This window comes from Hemitrygon akajei, chromosome 30 (assembly GCF_048418815.1).
Source record: "Hemitrygon akajei chromosome 30, sHemAka1.3, whole genome shotgun sequence".
NCBI classification, from domain to species: Eukaryota; Metazoa; Chordata; class Chondrichthyes; order Myliobatiformes; family Dasyatidae; genus Hemitrygon; species Hemitrygon akajei.
In genome coordinates, this window is record NC_133153.1 from 16,252,120 (window position 1) to 16,267,927 (window position 15,808).

The 15,808-nt window shown below is 41.5% G+C and overlaps 1 protein-coding gene and 1 long non-coding RNA gene across 8 annotated transcripts in view; one reads left to right on the top strand and one right to left on the bottom strand.

The window, feature by feature from the left end:
• The window catches only part of sema4ba (sema domain, immunoglobulin domain (Ig), transmembrane domain (TM) and short cytoplasmic domain, (semaphorin) 4Ba), a 432,540-nt gene that overhangs the window by 259,930 nt on the left and 156,802 nt on the right, over positions 1–15,808 (top strand). The window contains exon 1 of one of the 6 annotated variants that reach the window (XM_073033034.1): positions 3,436–3,557. The exons of 4 other annotated variants lie outside the window; for them this stretch is intronic. The gene's annotated coding sequence lies outside the window, so the exon portion shown is untranslated. Of the gene's footprint in view, positions 1–3,435; positions 3,558–4,096; positions 4,187–15,808 lie in introns of those variants that run through there. One more of the 6 variants, XM_073033032.1, reaches the window with a different exon arrangement.
• Positions 13,082–15,808, bottom strand: part of LOC140718833 (uncharacterized) — a 39,960-nt gene continuing 37,233 nt past the window's right edge. For both annotated transcript variants that reach the window (XR_012096803.1, XR_012096804.1), the window contains exon 3: positions 13,082–13,868. This is a non-coding gene — a long non-coding RNA (uncharacterized lncRNA). The remainder of the gene's footprint in view (positions 13,869–15,808) is intronic.

Below are 15,808 nucleotides of genomic sequence, written 5' to 3' on the forward strand. Positions count from 1 at the left end.
GATTAACTGATGGTCCAATTAACCAGAATCCACTATACTCAGCTGCTTGCACTGCTATGGTTGCTGGCCATTTAATGGGTCACAGACACAGACGGAGGTTTACACCAATTGTTGTGACTTCAAATGAGCCATAAGGAGGCCAGAGCTGTCAATGTAAAAGGTCTTTATTCAGTAAAGGCAGTTGTGGACGGGAGACTGCTGGGAAAATCTCTTGGTAGCATCTCTTTCAATTCAAACTATATTGAGTTCCTTATACTCTTTATGCACAAAGATAACAGCATGTGATTGGAGTCAATTTCTTTGGTTATAATTGTCAAGCTTACTTCGATGTTTAGGTGTGGAGAAATGATTATGTAGAAATATATTTTCACAATTTTTACACCTTTGTTGGGATAATGTAGCTCACATGATTGGCCTAAAAACTTTTAAAAGATTAAAACCTAGAGCCACATGACAGTGGCCATGTTTCATGTGCTTAGTGGCAAAATAGCCAGTCCGGAGTCTTCCTTGATCTCTGTCACAATGCAAAGTATTTTAATGCCTGGCGATGCAGGCTATTAGTGTAGTCCTGTTGGCTGTATGTATGGCCAATGTATCAAGGTCCCGTAGGGAGCCAGTACTACATCATTTCAAGACCAATTACAATTCATAAGTTTCATTTGAAGATATTTGAAGACTGGTTCTGGTTTGTAATAATGGCTACTGCCCTATAACTCTTACCTATTGAGGAGCAGCCATTGAGTTGATTTCTGAGTTAATTGTGTTTGCAATTGCATTGTTAAACGAGAATAGCATGCCAATGGTTTTGAACTGTCCAATGGAAATAGTCTTTCTTTAATTGTCAGAAAATACTTCATCTTGAAATTATCATTTGCTTTAATATAATTTAAGATTCCATCATTATCAAGAGCCTCTGAGCTTACTCCCTCCCTGTATCCTCCTCCTGTCCTATTCCCGGTATTCCTCCAACTTTGGCCTTTTGAGAATCTCTGTTATACTTCAGTCCTCCAATGGCAACCTCAGTTACAGTCCCTTACTGCTGGGCTTACACAATAACATTTTTTTCTGAGTGGGATGCTGCCAGAAAAGAGGAGGGAGGAGGAGAAACAGAGCCAAGCAGACGGGTTCATCTTCAGACTGAATGTGAGAGGGTGGGAAGGGAGTGAGGAAAGAGAGAGGGAGGGATAGATTTGGAATTGGTTTATCATTGTCTTGGGTAACAGGATGTAGTGAAAACAACTATAGAATACAGAATAAAGTGCAACTGCTCCATTGCAGGTAGACAAAGCTGCATAACCATAATGAGGTAGATAGAGAGGAAGGGAGGAACAAGAAAGGGAAAGGGGAGTAGAGCAAATGAGGAGGGCAATAAAGAGAGGGACAGGATGGAGTATGAGAGAAATAGGGAAGGATATGGGAAAGAGAGTGGGAGGAAGGGATTGGATTGGAAAAAGAGAGGGAGGAAAATATCTATGTCCTGATCCTGGTGTTTGATCTTACCCACCTTACTTTCTCCATCCAATCATATCTTCTTCATTCACTCTGTCCTTGCCCATGCTCTCTATCTCTCTCTCTCTACTGCTTCCTTAGCATTCTGATTCAGTGGCTAAAGGATTTGGAGCCATTACATACACTCCTGGGCTGTTTGGGGGGTGGAGTGGGGAGGTGGGAGGCAGCTGCTGACTGCTGCTGGTGTGGAAGCCTTGGGAAGAAAGGGAGGTGGTGGGACTAAAGGGGCAAAGCATGTTCCGTCGGGGAGGAGCAGATTCACTAAAAATCAGCAATAGTTTGGTTAGTAGGTGGCAATCAATGTGTCCAGGCTCTGAGACTAGCACCGGGATGTTGGGAGGCTTAAGGATTGATGCCCATAAGAGACGGGAGCGCAGGTGGTGCTCACTGGTGTGACTAACCTACTAGCCTTTATTGAACAAACATTAGACTCCTAAGCATTAAAAAGCAGGAAGTTCCCCCACCTTCCTCTATTCTCCACTCTGATCTTTCACTTCTTCTCACCTGGGTCCCCTCCTCATTCCCTTTCTCCCGTGGTCCACTCTCCTCTCCTATCAGGTTCCTTCTTCTCCAGCCCTTGACCCTCCTCACCCACCTGGACTCACCCATCACTTCCCAGTTAGCCTCCTTCCCTTCCACCCATCTTTTTATTCTGGTATCTGCCCCCTTCCTTCTCAATCCTGAAGAAGGGCTTGACCCGAAATGTCCATTATCTATTAATTTTCATAGATGCTGCCAGATCTGCTGAGCTCCCGCAGCATTTTGTGTGTGTTGCATAAGAAACAGAGCAACTTATGATCTGACTGGTATGGACAGCAATGGTTGATTTTATTTTCCGTAAAGGTTATTCGGGACTTTCCATTGGTTTCATCACCATCACTATTGATTTAATGCTTTGTGTGCACAGATCTATATGCTTGTGGGTTTAGCCCCACCTCAAGTTTTTAAACAAGTATGTCTATATACAGAGGATGGGGCATTAGTGATAGCTGCATCTTCTTGTTACCCACGACCGAAAGTCCATGCCCCTATTCCTAATGGATAACAAGAACTAACTTTTTAGTCCTGATTTATTCCCTTAGCTGTGTCAGGACTCCTTGCCAAAGGATGGGTTAAAAAAAAAGCGTTCACCAAGTTGATTCATGCGATACGAGATTTCTAAGAGTGGAGACTGTGCAAATGAGACTTCTACACTTCAGAATTTAGAAGGATGAGAGGAGATCTCTTTTAAATATACAACTCTGTTGTAGTGTTTGAGATACTGTTGTAACATTTCCCTTCCTGTGGTGTCCAGAAACAGAGGTCAGAAGTCGATCTCTCATGGAGGGATGAGAAGTAATTTCTTTACCTCATAGGCAGAGGTTCTTTGGCTTTCATTCCCCAGGAGGGTATAGAAGCCCATACAGGTATTCAGGATAGTATCTGATAGTCTTTTTTAAAGACACTAAGGCATCTGGGGTTTCTGCAGAAAAGTGGCACTAGGATAAAAGACTTGTGGACGAGCCTTAAGTTACAAATATTCCACTTCTTTCATTTCCTGTGTTCTTGCAGTTAAATTTCAACTCTCTAGCTGTTGTGCTGAGCTTAGAGCACATCTCCAGATCAATGGTTTAAGATTATATACAAGCATATAGTCACACAGGCACGACATTTTTTTTGGAGATGTGCGAAAGATGCCATAGGAGTACAGGTTGTTGTTGAAATAGAGTTGTAAGGGAATCTGTAAAGAGAATTGCTCTGCTAGTTTGTTTCTTAGTTTGTTGCAACAATTAAAGTTGCACTCGTTTGGCTTGGGTGTGTTCTTTGGCTGCTGTTATGAAGATTAAACAAATACTTCAGCGGTCTTGCACACACTATGTCTATAGTAAACATTCCATCAGACCCAGCCCCTAAAATGCTGGCATTTTCTGGTAGGTTTTTTTATGTGTTTTGCTTTAGTTCCTTGGGGAGAGATTGTTTCAAAAGCAGCAGAAAAGAGATTCCTCAGTTCATCTCTCTTGACATTTATCCTACCTTTTCCAAAGAAAACAGAAAGATTCATAAATTATGTAAGTATTCAGTAAAATTTTTAATTTGTTTCTGGATGTAGTTATTGCTCCATCATTCTGCCTTGAATGATTGAATGATGATAATTGTATTTTCTTTTAATGCACCATCACTCATATCTGCCAGTGTATATCGCTTTATTTGTGCAAACAGTAAAAAGCCCGATGTTTGTAAGTAGCTTTTAATTTGTAAGAAGATCTACAGTCTTTTCCAGCCTTTTTACTAAAAAGGCACTGTCGTTGAGCAGCAAAAGTCCCACAGTTCTCTGTTGTATCATTTCTGGTATCTTTGGGCTTGCAAACTTTGACACAAAAACAATTCTCACAGGATCTCTCCATCATATTGCCAAGGATCATTTAAGACACAAGGGTAGTTAGCTTGGTTTACTTTGTCTCGTGTTGTATTTCTAAGAGTGTTTAGGAGTTGCCAGTCACCAGTGAAAATACTGAAGCATGAAATTGACTCTGTGCCCATCTGATTCTTTATCAGTTTGAATAATGTAGATTTATTTGAGGCTCGCAGGCTCTGTTGTGCAATGTGTGGAGCACTGTTGAAGCCAACAGTATCGGTGCTCAGTGAACATACTGTATGCTGGCAGAGGATTTACACCCACAGATTTATTGCTGAGCTGGTAAGTTACCGTTACCAAGTAAGTCTGTCTTAGTATTGTAATAGAGTTAACAAGCATAAAGAGCTCAGATTTTCAATATGTCCCATTAAGTTGTGGCTTTAAAAAGCACTGGAGGTTGATTGAATTATAAAGAGTACACCCTTGGCTTGCCTATTTAACACAGAATGCTTTTCTAAAGCCCTGTACTTTCTGTGATCTGCACCGCATTGTGTTTATCATTGAATTCCAAATTAAGAAATAAAATCAATAGCTAAACATGTAAGCTCATTGCACGCTTAGGTTAGAGAGCTGTGCAGTTGGCCCCTGCCCAGCAATCGAGAACAAGTTTTATAAATGGTATGCGATGAAATAGAAACTCTGTTTTGAGTGTGCTTCCTGCTGTGTACACGTTGCGGTTCTTTTAATAACAACCCCTGATTTATTTGCGACTTCAGTTTGTGTGGAGTTTGTAGACTGCAGACAAGCTTTTTCAAATTGAGGAGGGATTGGCCCTGCTTTTATCTTCAGTGTTCTGACTTCCACTCAAACCACAATTTGAATGGTGTTTATTTGTGTGTGATGAAGTCGGCCACACAAGTAGGGCCTTTTAGCTTGAAGCTTGTTTTCGGGGTCTGGTTGTAGGGGGAGACAGCGTTGTCAGATTGGGTTTGTGTCTGCCTCGGGAGATGTAACATTTCACAGCAGAAGCAACTGTATCTTCCCTATTGTTAGAGTGTTAGCAGGGTGTCTTGGACTTCATTGACTATTGTAGCACAAATGAAAAGAATTTTGGATCACCTTACATGATTTGAAAGAAGTTGCTTTATTTCCTTGATTAATTTCCCTGTGTTGTTTGCATAAATTGCACAAATATCCAGCTGTAAGTGGAATTGATCCAGGTACAGGTCCTCCCTCCTCAGCTCACAAACACTCAGCAGCCTTTACCGTAAGACCACAAGACACAGGAATAGAATTCGGCCATTTGGCCCATCGCGTCTGCTCCGCTGTTTCATCGTGGCCGATCCATTTTTCCTCTCAGCCCCAGCCTCCTGCCTTCCCCTGCTACGACCGTAAGATATAGGAGCAGATTTTACACATGAACGAGTGTCTGGGAGGCCAGCAGTACTGATTTACAGTTGCTGCACAATGGCCGGCAGACTCTACTCCTTGATTTCACATTTCTGAATTGTGAGCTGTTTGGGGTTACAAACCGATCTCAGGAACGACCTGTACTCATGGTAGATTTTCAAGCTAACCTGGCGAGAGTAGTTCTGGTCTGCACCAAATTGCACTATGTACTTATTTGTATATAGATTCTTAAATTATTTTGTTCTATTTATTTTCTTTATTTCTTGTTTTTTTTTTGTAATTCCCAAGTTAGGACGGTGCGTTACTTGAAGGAGGACCTGCAGTTCCCACTCAGTTGAAGCCTTTGACCTTATTTGTGGTCAAAATTGTCGGTTTGTAAGGTGATGTTAGTGAATTTTGGGGAAATAAAACACATTACAGTTACTGTGCATCGGTAGTGGAGGGAATGAATATTTTGGGCTATTAGTCAGGCAGACTGTTTTGACCAGATTTTGTCCTTCCTGTTGGGAATGCACTCATCCAGGCCAATGGAAGTTGGTCCATCACACTCTTGACCTGTGACTTGTAGATGGTGGAAAAGCTTGGGAGTATCACCTACGCTCTGTCCGCCAGAGAAAGCAGGATCTCCCAGTGGCCACACATTTTAATTCCGTGTCCCATTCCCATTCTGATATGTCTATCCATGGCCTCCTCTGTTGTCAAGATGAAGCCACACTCAGGTTGGAGGAACAACACCTTATATACCGGCTGGGTAGCCTCCAACCTGATGGCATGAACATTGATATCTCTAATTTTCGTTAATGCCCCTCCTCCCCTTCTTACCCCATCCTTTATTTATTTATTGATTGATTGATTCCCCCCCTTTTTTCTCTCTCTCTTTTTCCCTCTCTTTCCCTCTCACAATCACTCCTTGCCTGTTCTCCATCTCCCTCTGGTGCTCCCCTCCCCCTTTCTTTCTCCCGAGGCCTCCCGTCCCATGATCCTTTCCCTTCTCCAGCTCTGTATCCCTTTTGCCAATCAACTTTCCAGCTCTTAGCTTCATCCCTCCCCCTCCTGTCTTCTCCTATCATTTCAGATTTTCCCCTCCCCCTCCCACTTTCAAATCTCTTACTAACTCTTCTTTAGTTAATCTTGATGTAGTGTCTCGGCCCGAAACGTCGACTCTACTTCTTCCTATAGATGCTGCCTGGCCTGCTGTGTTCCACCAGCATTTTGAACGTGTTGCTTGAATTTCTAGCATCTGCAGATTTCCTCATGTTTGCGGGAGTATCAAGAGATTAATCCTTCAATGCAGGTTGTCTAGAATCTGCCTGCACTTGTCATCACTCATGTGGCTGGTTGAGTTGAGTTTTTAGTTAATAGTAATCCTAGCAAATGTCAGTATTTTGACAGAAGGAAATACAGAAAATAGGACCACGAGTGGGGTATTCAGCCCTTTGCGTCTGAACTGCCAGGCATTATAATCCTTGCTGATTCTTTATCTCAATGCTGTATTCCTGTTCTCTCTTCATATTCCTTAATCCTTGTAATGTGCAAGGGCATAGAGGGATGGACAATAAATGTTGGCCTTGCCAGTGATGACGGTTCCCAAAATTGAATTAAGGAAAGATGACCATGCCAGGCATGGTAGTAGGAAAGCCACTCAAGGAAGTGCTGTCGGATAGCAACTAGCCGACCGCAGGCTGGTACTGTAATCTTTAAACCGGAATAAAAGATTTTAAAAGCTCAAGCGTTGCTAAGTACAACTTGCAATAGTGGGGAATCGCTCTGAAAGAGTCTGCAGTAGAGCAAAACTCCAGATCAGTCGTAATTTTAAAGCTAGCCATTTGAGCCCACAAGTTCATTATGGCATTTATGATTCACGTGAACCTCCCCAGTCCAATTTTCACCATCTTTACCGACCGTAGATGCCCTGTAGGACATTCCTGTTGTCCATATCAGCCATGTCCCTGTAGCTTGATGCTGAGTCACTCCACTGCCTCAAATACTCGCCACTCCCACAGCCATTTGCGAATGGGGGTCCCAGCAGTCTGGCCTTCTCAGTTGTAAGCAAGAATCTCCTGCACAGCACAAGACAACTCCGGCAGTATTGTGACCTGACTCTGCCCCTTAACTGAAGTCTGGAAAAGGCTGCAGCTGTTCTGTATTTTGTAAAATAATGCGATGGATGGCAAAAGCTCTGGGATGTCCTGAACTTAATGGTGCTGTCCAAATGACAACAACTTTCCTTCTGATCAAAAGAAAAAGAGCAAAGCAGGCACTTAGAGCCAGAGAGTCAGAAAGTTATACAGCGTGGATAAAGGACCGTCACTCCAGCTGGTCCATGCTGACAAGATATTCCATCCAAACTAGTCCCACTTGCCAATGTTTGACCCATAACCTTCTAAACCATTCCTATCAATCTGCCTATCCAAATGTCTTTCAACTATTGTTATTCTACCTGCTTCAACCACTTCTTCTGGCAGCTCATTGAATATACACACCGCCCTTTGTGTAAAAAACATTTACCCCTTAAGTTCCTATTAAATCCTTCCCCTCTTTCTTTAAACCTTTACCTATGATTCCCCCTATCTCAAGGGAAAAAATTGAGTCTACACGTCCTGTCTATGCCAAGGATTTCATACACTTGATTAAAATTTACACATGCCCCTAGTGCATTCATTAGCAAGTTGAGATACAATATTTGGACATGTTAATATCCATTATCAGCCATTTGGACTATGCACTTTACATCTTTTTACATGGTGTAGCACTCAAAGTGAACTAGAGGCCGACTTGCTGAGTTCCTCCTATATTTTGTCCGTGTGCTGAAATGGAGGCTTTTCTCTGATGGAACACATTAGTAGAGCAGATGGATATTACAAGAAAGAGGGAATGCAAATTTTCGTAAATGATTCAAGCAAAACAGCTGGTGATAAATCTCCCTTTGAACCTGACTAAAGCAGATAATCCTATAATCTGAAATCAAGGTGCTTGATTATCACTTGGTAGGTGAGCAAACCGAGATTTGCAAGAGTCTCAGATTCTGTAGCTTCTCTGCACCAAAAAGTATATTTTTAAATCATTTGCATTGATACGGTTTCTGTAATAAATCAGGAAGTAATTGCTAGACCACTTCATCATGTCATATAGCACAGAAGCAGGCCCACACTGTCCACATCTCCGATAAAGTACCATCCATACTCAGCTCACACAAAGCACTTGGACCATGTCGTGGTAATTCAAATGCTCCTCTATATTCTTCACAAACCTATTAAGTGGCATTACCTCCACCGTCATCTTCCAAGTTCCAACCATCCTCTGGGTGGAAGAATTCCTCCTTGTGTCCTTTCTAAACCTCGCCTGGTAACTGAGGTACTCCATCCCAGGTAAAATCCTGGTGAAACCTTCTCTGCTCCCTCTCTGGGACAATCACATCCTTTCTGTGCTCCTGAGGTCTTAACTGGATTTACTACTGATCATCTGAATTGCACTGAGAATTCTATTGGTATTTTTAATATATCTGATTAACTAGTTTTGCTTTCCAACATTGGTTGATTGTTTGGTCCTTGTGATGGCAGCATTTGTTTGGCCCAGTGCCGTGTCTTTGTTTTCTGTGAATGAGTCTTAGTTGCGGTTAAGAACGTGGAGAAAGTTGATGACAAGCCGCTGGTCTGTGGGCCTGACCATTATGAGGAGGCTCCCTGCATACTCTTCGATGATCTGTTCTAGGAGCTCTTCACCCATGTAAAGAAAGGCCCTAAGCTAGGGGGAATTGTTTTATTTTCTTCCTGGGACCATTTATTACTATGAAGTGCAGGAGCACACAGAAAGTTAGAGCAGGGGTAGTTTGCCTGGCCTCTCATGTCTGTCCCTTCATGACTGACATGCCCCAGACTCTGACCATAGGTTAGTTCTCCAACCTTACTTCAATTCACCGACCTTACAAAAGTTTATCCACCTCACCTTTAATGCCTTCAGTGGCCAAGCCTGAACAACCCTCTAGGGTGTAGATTTCCAGAGATTCACCGCCTGTGAGAAAAGAATCCTTTTTTGTACGCCTAAGTTTAAATGGCTACTCCCTTTTCGTGTAACCGAACAACCATGTGACACACACCACCAGTTGGTGAAGAACCACAGATTGGTGCGTTCATCTGAGAGGGTACAGATTCCACTTTGGTACTGACTGCAACCAAAATTCTAATTGTTTTGACAACTTGATTTTGTTGTAATGTATTTCGAATTATAAATTAAATGGAGTACTGCACAGAAATAGGCCCTTCAGCCCATTGGTCCAACAAGTCCGTGCTGAACCACTTAAACAGCCTACTCCCATCCACCTGCACCAGGACCATGGCCGTCTATACCCTTACAATCCATGTACCTATCCAGACTTCCCTCAAACATTGAAATCCAGCTCGCATGCAGCATGCAGCACTGTCAGCTTGTTCAACACTCCCACGACCCTCTGAGTGAAGTTTTCCCTCATGAAATAATGCTGTGCCTGAGATAGTTGCGTAGCATTTTAAAACTTCATTTTCTAAAATGCCAACTTGCCATTAAAAATATTTGTAATTTCTTTGAGAATGTCTCTTAATGTCTGATTTATCCAACTGAGAATGTATTTATACAAGCAATAATCATCTTAGTTGGCACGTGGCCGAGTGAATAAGGCATCGGTCTAGTGATCTGAAGGTCACTTGTTCGAGCCTCAGCTGAGGCAGTGCGTTGTGTCCTTGAGCAAGGCACTTAACAACACATTGCTCTGCGACGACACCGGTGCCAAGCTGCTTGGGTCCTAGTGCCCTTCCCTTGGACAACATCAGTGTCGTGGAGAGGGGAAGGCTCGCAGCTTGGGCAACTGCCGGTCTCCCATACAACCCTGCCCAGGCCTGCGTCCTGGAAACCTTCCGAGGTACAAATCCATGGTCTCACGAGACTAACGGATGCCTATATAAAATCATCTTAAGTCTCTGCCTCAATCTACTATTTGAATCTCAATGAAAATATGCAAAACTTCTTTCTAGCTAGATGGTGTATTCCTTAACAATTTAAAAATACTTCCAAAATCTATTGATTCAAATCCAAAGCTTTGCTTCAATGCTTATAGCTCGCTTGAATGTCAGTAAATTCATGCAATTAGGGAAACTTACAGTGGTAATTAATGCACCCTGGGATTGCAGCCAACGCTATGGATAAAGTCTACTTCTGGCATTTTTTTATAGTTTTTTTTCATTGACAGATGCACTGCTGTCAGTAGAGGTTTGTGACAAAAACAACCGTTTATTGAGCCACAATGGTCGGCAAACAAAATCTGTTCAAAGAACTGAGGAGACGGAATCTACAGCAGTTTCTCCCAATAAAAGTGAGGGAATGCCGGAGAAAATGCAGTGAGTGGAGGGATAGTTACGTGTAAATGCTGTGCATAGTTTCAGCGTTATCCACTTACAGTAGTGTGGCCACCAGGCAAATGACAGGGGAATTACACAGTCATCATTCTCGCTCAGGAGTTCCCGACCCTATTTATGCCATGGACTCTTACCGTTAACCAAGGGATCCATGGACCCCGGGCTGGAACCCCATGCTGTAATTTATAACACTGTTGTTACAGAATGCAGCTGTCCTTTGAAAGATTGCAGAAGCTCGAGCTGTGCTAAATGCAGCTTGCAATAGTGGGGGAAATGCACTGTCCAAAGTTGAGTGAAACTCCAGATCAGTTGTAATTTTCAAAGCTAGCCATTTGACCCAACATGTTTGAAATACCATTTACAATTCACATGAACCACCACCCCCCCCCCCAACTTCATCTAAGTTTCTCCACATATCATTTTAATCCTTTATCAACTGTTGGACTAGCCTCAGTACTCATTCAAAGTTCATCAATCCCCTAATGCAGAATCCAGAGGTCCCCTCAATGCCAATTCCTTCACTGCTCGTTAAAGTTTGTGAGCTATTGGGGTGAGTTTTTATTGAACTAAACCTTCCCACTTCCCTTCTGTTCGTCTATTTGATATCCTCAACACTCTCCAGTGGCCTATGTTTAAAAAGTAAAGGACACATGTTTTTCAATCCTGCTTTATTGCTGAGCCCTTCAAAAACCAATACCCCTGATTCCTCTTGCCATCAAAATATAAAAATTAAATTGTCGCAAATGCCCTGGACCCAGCACGCAAGTGTAATTACGAAGAATGCACAGCAGCGCTTCTACTTCCTTAAGAGTTTGTGGAGATTCGGCATGACATCTAAGACTTTGACAGACTTCATAGATGAGTAGTGGAGAGTATATTGACTGTCTGCATCACAGCCTGGTATGGAAATACCAACGCCCCTGAATGGAAAATGTTACAAAAAGTAATGGATGCTGCCCAGTCCACCACGTGCATAGCCCTCCCAAACTCTGAGCACATCTACATGAAACACCGTTGCAGGAAAATAGCATCCGTCATCAGGGACCCTCCACCATCACAGACTTGCTCTCCGCTCACTGCTGCTAGCAGGAAGGTGGTACAGGAGCCTCAGGACTCTCACCACCAGCTTCAGGAACCTTCCTCAGGACTCATCAACAGTATAAATCCCAAACATCGACTGTTTCTTTTGCTTGAAAAAGCTGGAGATTCTGTGAATCAGAAAGGAAACTGAAAATACAGGAAACACTCAGCAGGTTGGTAGCATTTGTAGAAAGAGAAACAGGGTTATTGTTTCAGTTTAAGGATCTTTTGTCAGGAATTATGCTATTTGACTTACTAAGTTTCCAGCATTTTGTATTTTTACTCCAATCTGGAATGGATTATGGACCAAGATCGATAACATTTAGCAGGTAAGGCAACAAGTCTGAAGAAAGAATTCACATTACCCTTTCAGGTGATCGATGACCTTAAATCAGATTATATTGGAACTGAGTTGCTAAATCTCCCTTGATTTACTTTCTGTTGGTGGTTTGCACATTTACAAAGGTTGGATTAATCAAGAAAGGCTAAATGTATTTCCTAAAAGCAATTAATGATTGATTAATTGAATTCTTTGATCTGTTCACCTGATTCAGCAGTATGATTGTTTCTTACTTGCTTCTCCACAATAACAAACACTTATATAATTCTTTCAGCCTTACCCTGCGATACTAATGCTGATAGATGCAAATGGATGCAGTACAATTCCTGTTATAGAAATGTGACTACCGGGTGATTGTTCAAGAGCAGGATTAGGCCTCAAGGACAGGGGTGGCATAGTGGCACAGTGCATTGTGGTTTCGTGGTTCGATTCCGATCTTGGGTGCTGAATGTTCAAACCTGAATTTAAGTGTGGAATTTGCATATTCTTCCTGTGACCACATAAGTTTTCCCGATGCTGTGTTTCCTGTCAGGTTGGCAGAGTGACTGGCTATTATAAATTGCCCTGAGTGTGTAAATGGGCTACAGGAAAAATCGGGGGCAGGGACAAAGTTGAGGGGGATGAGAGAGGAAATTGGGATTAGACAGGTGATTGATGGTTTGTATGGATTTGATGGGCTGAAGGGCCTGTTCATGTGCTGTATGACTCTCTACCTATGCCATTTGATATTTTAAGTGTCATGTGGGCTTGCCGGGTGAGTGAAGGTTGAAAGCAGGATATTAATTTAGAAAAATATTAAATAATCGGTTTGGCTTGAGTTAAGAATCACCATGAGGAAGTGCATTTTGGTGGGAGTTGTTTATGGGCCTCCAGCCAATAATAGCAAGTTGAGGAAAGGCATCAAACAGGAAATCAAGGAACTCGGAGACAAAGGTAGCTCAGTATTATCAGATGACTTTAATCCACATATAGATAATGCAAAACAAATGAGCAGCAATACCATGAAGGATAAATGTTTGGACTTTGTACAAGATTTTATTTAAAGCACTATGTTGAAAAGTCAACAAGGAAATTGTTATTCTAGTTTGGTATTGCTCAACGAGAAGTGTTTAGTTAATCTTGTTTTGTTGAGTCTGTTTGGGAACCATGATGGAATTTAATTAAGATGGAAATGGAAGTATTTCAGTACCTATCTTAAATTTAGACAGAGTGGACAATAAAGGTTTAAGGACTGAGTTGGCTGTGATAGAATGAGAAGTTTCATTAAAAGGTATGACAGGGGATCGGCAACACATAGTACTGAAAGAATAAATGTGGGAATTGCAACAGTTATGAATTCAAAGTACAAAGTAAATTTTATTATCAAAGTGCATATATATCACCATATACAACCCTAAGATTCATTTTCTTGGGAGCATACTCAACAAATTTATAGAAGAGTAAAAGAGTCTGTAACTGTAAAAGAGTCAATGTATGACCACTAGAGTTCTCACCCAGAGTGCAGAAGATAACAAACGGTGCAAATGCAAAATGAAGAAACAATAGTATAAATAAATAAGCAACAAATATCAAGAATGTGAGATGAAGTGTCCTTGAAAGTGAGTCCATTGGTTCTGGGAACATTTCTCTGATGGAGCAAGTGAAATTGTCACCTTTGTTCAAGAGCCGGATGGTTGAGGGGTGATAGCTGTTCCTGAACCTGGTGGTGCAGGTTCTAAGTTCCTTGTATCTTCTTCCTGATGGCAGCAGTGAGGAGAGATCATGTCCTGGGTGGTGTCAGTCTCTGATGATGATGGATGCTGCCTTCCTGGAGTGAAAACACAAAAAGAAAAGTGATCCAACCACAGCTATTGGACAAATTAAGATAGTATTAGAAACAAAAGGCGTGCATTAAACATTGCTAGAAAAAATAGCAAGTCATAAGATTTGGAACCATTTAGAGTTGAGCAAAAAAAAAACAAGAGTTAGTTTGTGAGATTAAAAAAGTACCAGAATAAAGTTACGAAGACCATAAAAGTGGGCTGTAAAAACTTTTACAAGTATGTAAAAAGAAAAGGGTTAGCGAAAAAAAAATGTAGATTCAGTGAGAATCAGGAGTAATGGTAATGGGAGAACAAAGAAAAAGCATGGAAATTAAACAGATAACTTTGCTTCTGACTTTACAGACAAGGAAACAAAAAGCATCCTGGAAATACTGGCAAAACAGGAATGTAATGAAAAGAAAATTAGTTTTAGGGAAGAAAACAATATTGGAGACATAAATGGAACTGAAAGCCGATAAATCCCCATGGCCTGATTATCTACAGACCAGCGCACAGATGAAAGTTGCCATGGAAATAGTGATGCATTTTCAAAAATGTATAGATGTTGGAATGGTCCTTGGAAGTGAAAGTGATAAATGTGACCCATGTATTAAAAAAAAGGGAAGGGGAAAACTGGGAACTGCAGACCGGTTTGCCTAGTGCTCGTAACTGGGGAAAATACTAGGCTACATTTTTAAAAATGTGATTACAGAATACTTAGAAAATATTGGTAGGATTAGGGAAAATCAATGTGGATATATGAAAGTGAAATTATGTTTGAAAACCATCCTTTTTTAAGAATATGTGTGTTAAATTAGATAAAGAAGAACCTGAAAATATGATGTAATTGGATTTTCCAAAAGCCTTTGGTAAAATCTCATAAAAGAGCATATTTAAAAGTTATTGGAAGACAGATGATGCCAGGGTGGCAGCTCTTAATTGGAGGAATACCAAAGAGTTCAGTGCTCGGGCGCCAGGAATTCACAATATATATCAATGATTTAAATGAGAAAATAAAATGTAATATTTCAAACTTCCTGATGACAAAATTAGCTGAGATTACAGGAGTGATTCAAGATGATTTAGACTCAATAATCAGCTCTTTAGTTTTGCTGACATTGAGTGAGCAGTTGCGTCAGAGAACTCTAGTGATTTGCATATTCTCGTGTAAAGAATCTCTCTTCTTAGTCATACATGGCCAAATCTGATCGAGTGACTTTCCAACTAGGGGAATGTCAACATTGCTGCAATATTAAGGAGATTGAGAGGGGATCTGATTGAAACATATAAGATTATTAAGGGATTGGTCAAGATAGAGGCAGGAAATATGTTCCAGATGCTGGGAGAGTCCAGTACCAGAGGGCATGGTTTGAGAATAAGGGGTAGGTCATTTAGGACAGAGTTAAGGAAAAACTTCTTCTCCCAGAGAGTTGTGGGGGTCTGGAATGCACTGCCTCGGAAGGTAGTGGAGGCCAATTCTCTGGATGCTTTCAAGAAGGAGCTAGATAGGTATCTTATGGATAGGGGAATCAAGGGATATGGGGACAAGGCAGGAACCAGGTATTGATAGTAGTTGATCAGCCATGATCTCAAAATGGCGGTGCAGGCTCGAGGGGCCGAATGGTCTACTTCTGCACCTATTGTCTATTGTCTATTATCAAACCCAAAAGGAGCCTTATTTCTCTCAATGAGAAAATCGCTCATTCATCTAAATGCTATTGGTCACAGTAAAATCCTACTTCTCCTCAAAGGATAACTACCTAATCCCAGGCATCATTTAAGTGAATATACAGATTCAAGATAGGTACTGTATCTTTCTCTGTAAATGCAGAGGCCGTACGAGGTCTTGTCAATGTCTCATACAGTATCAGCAAGCTTGGCTTGATGTTGTATTCCCACCATAATGCAACAAAAGCCATTTGCCTTCTGAAATGTTTGTTGTGAC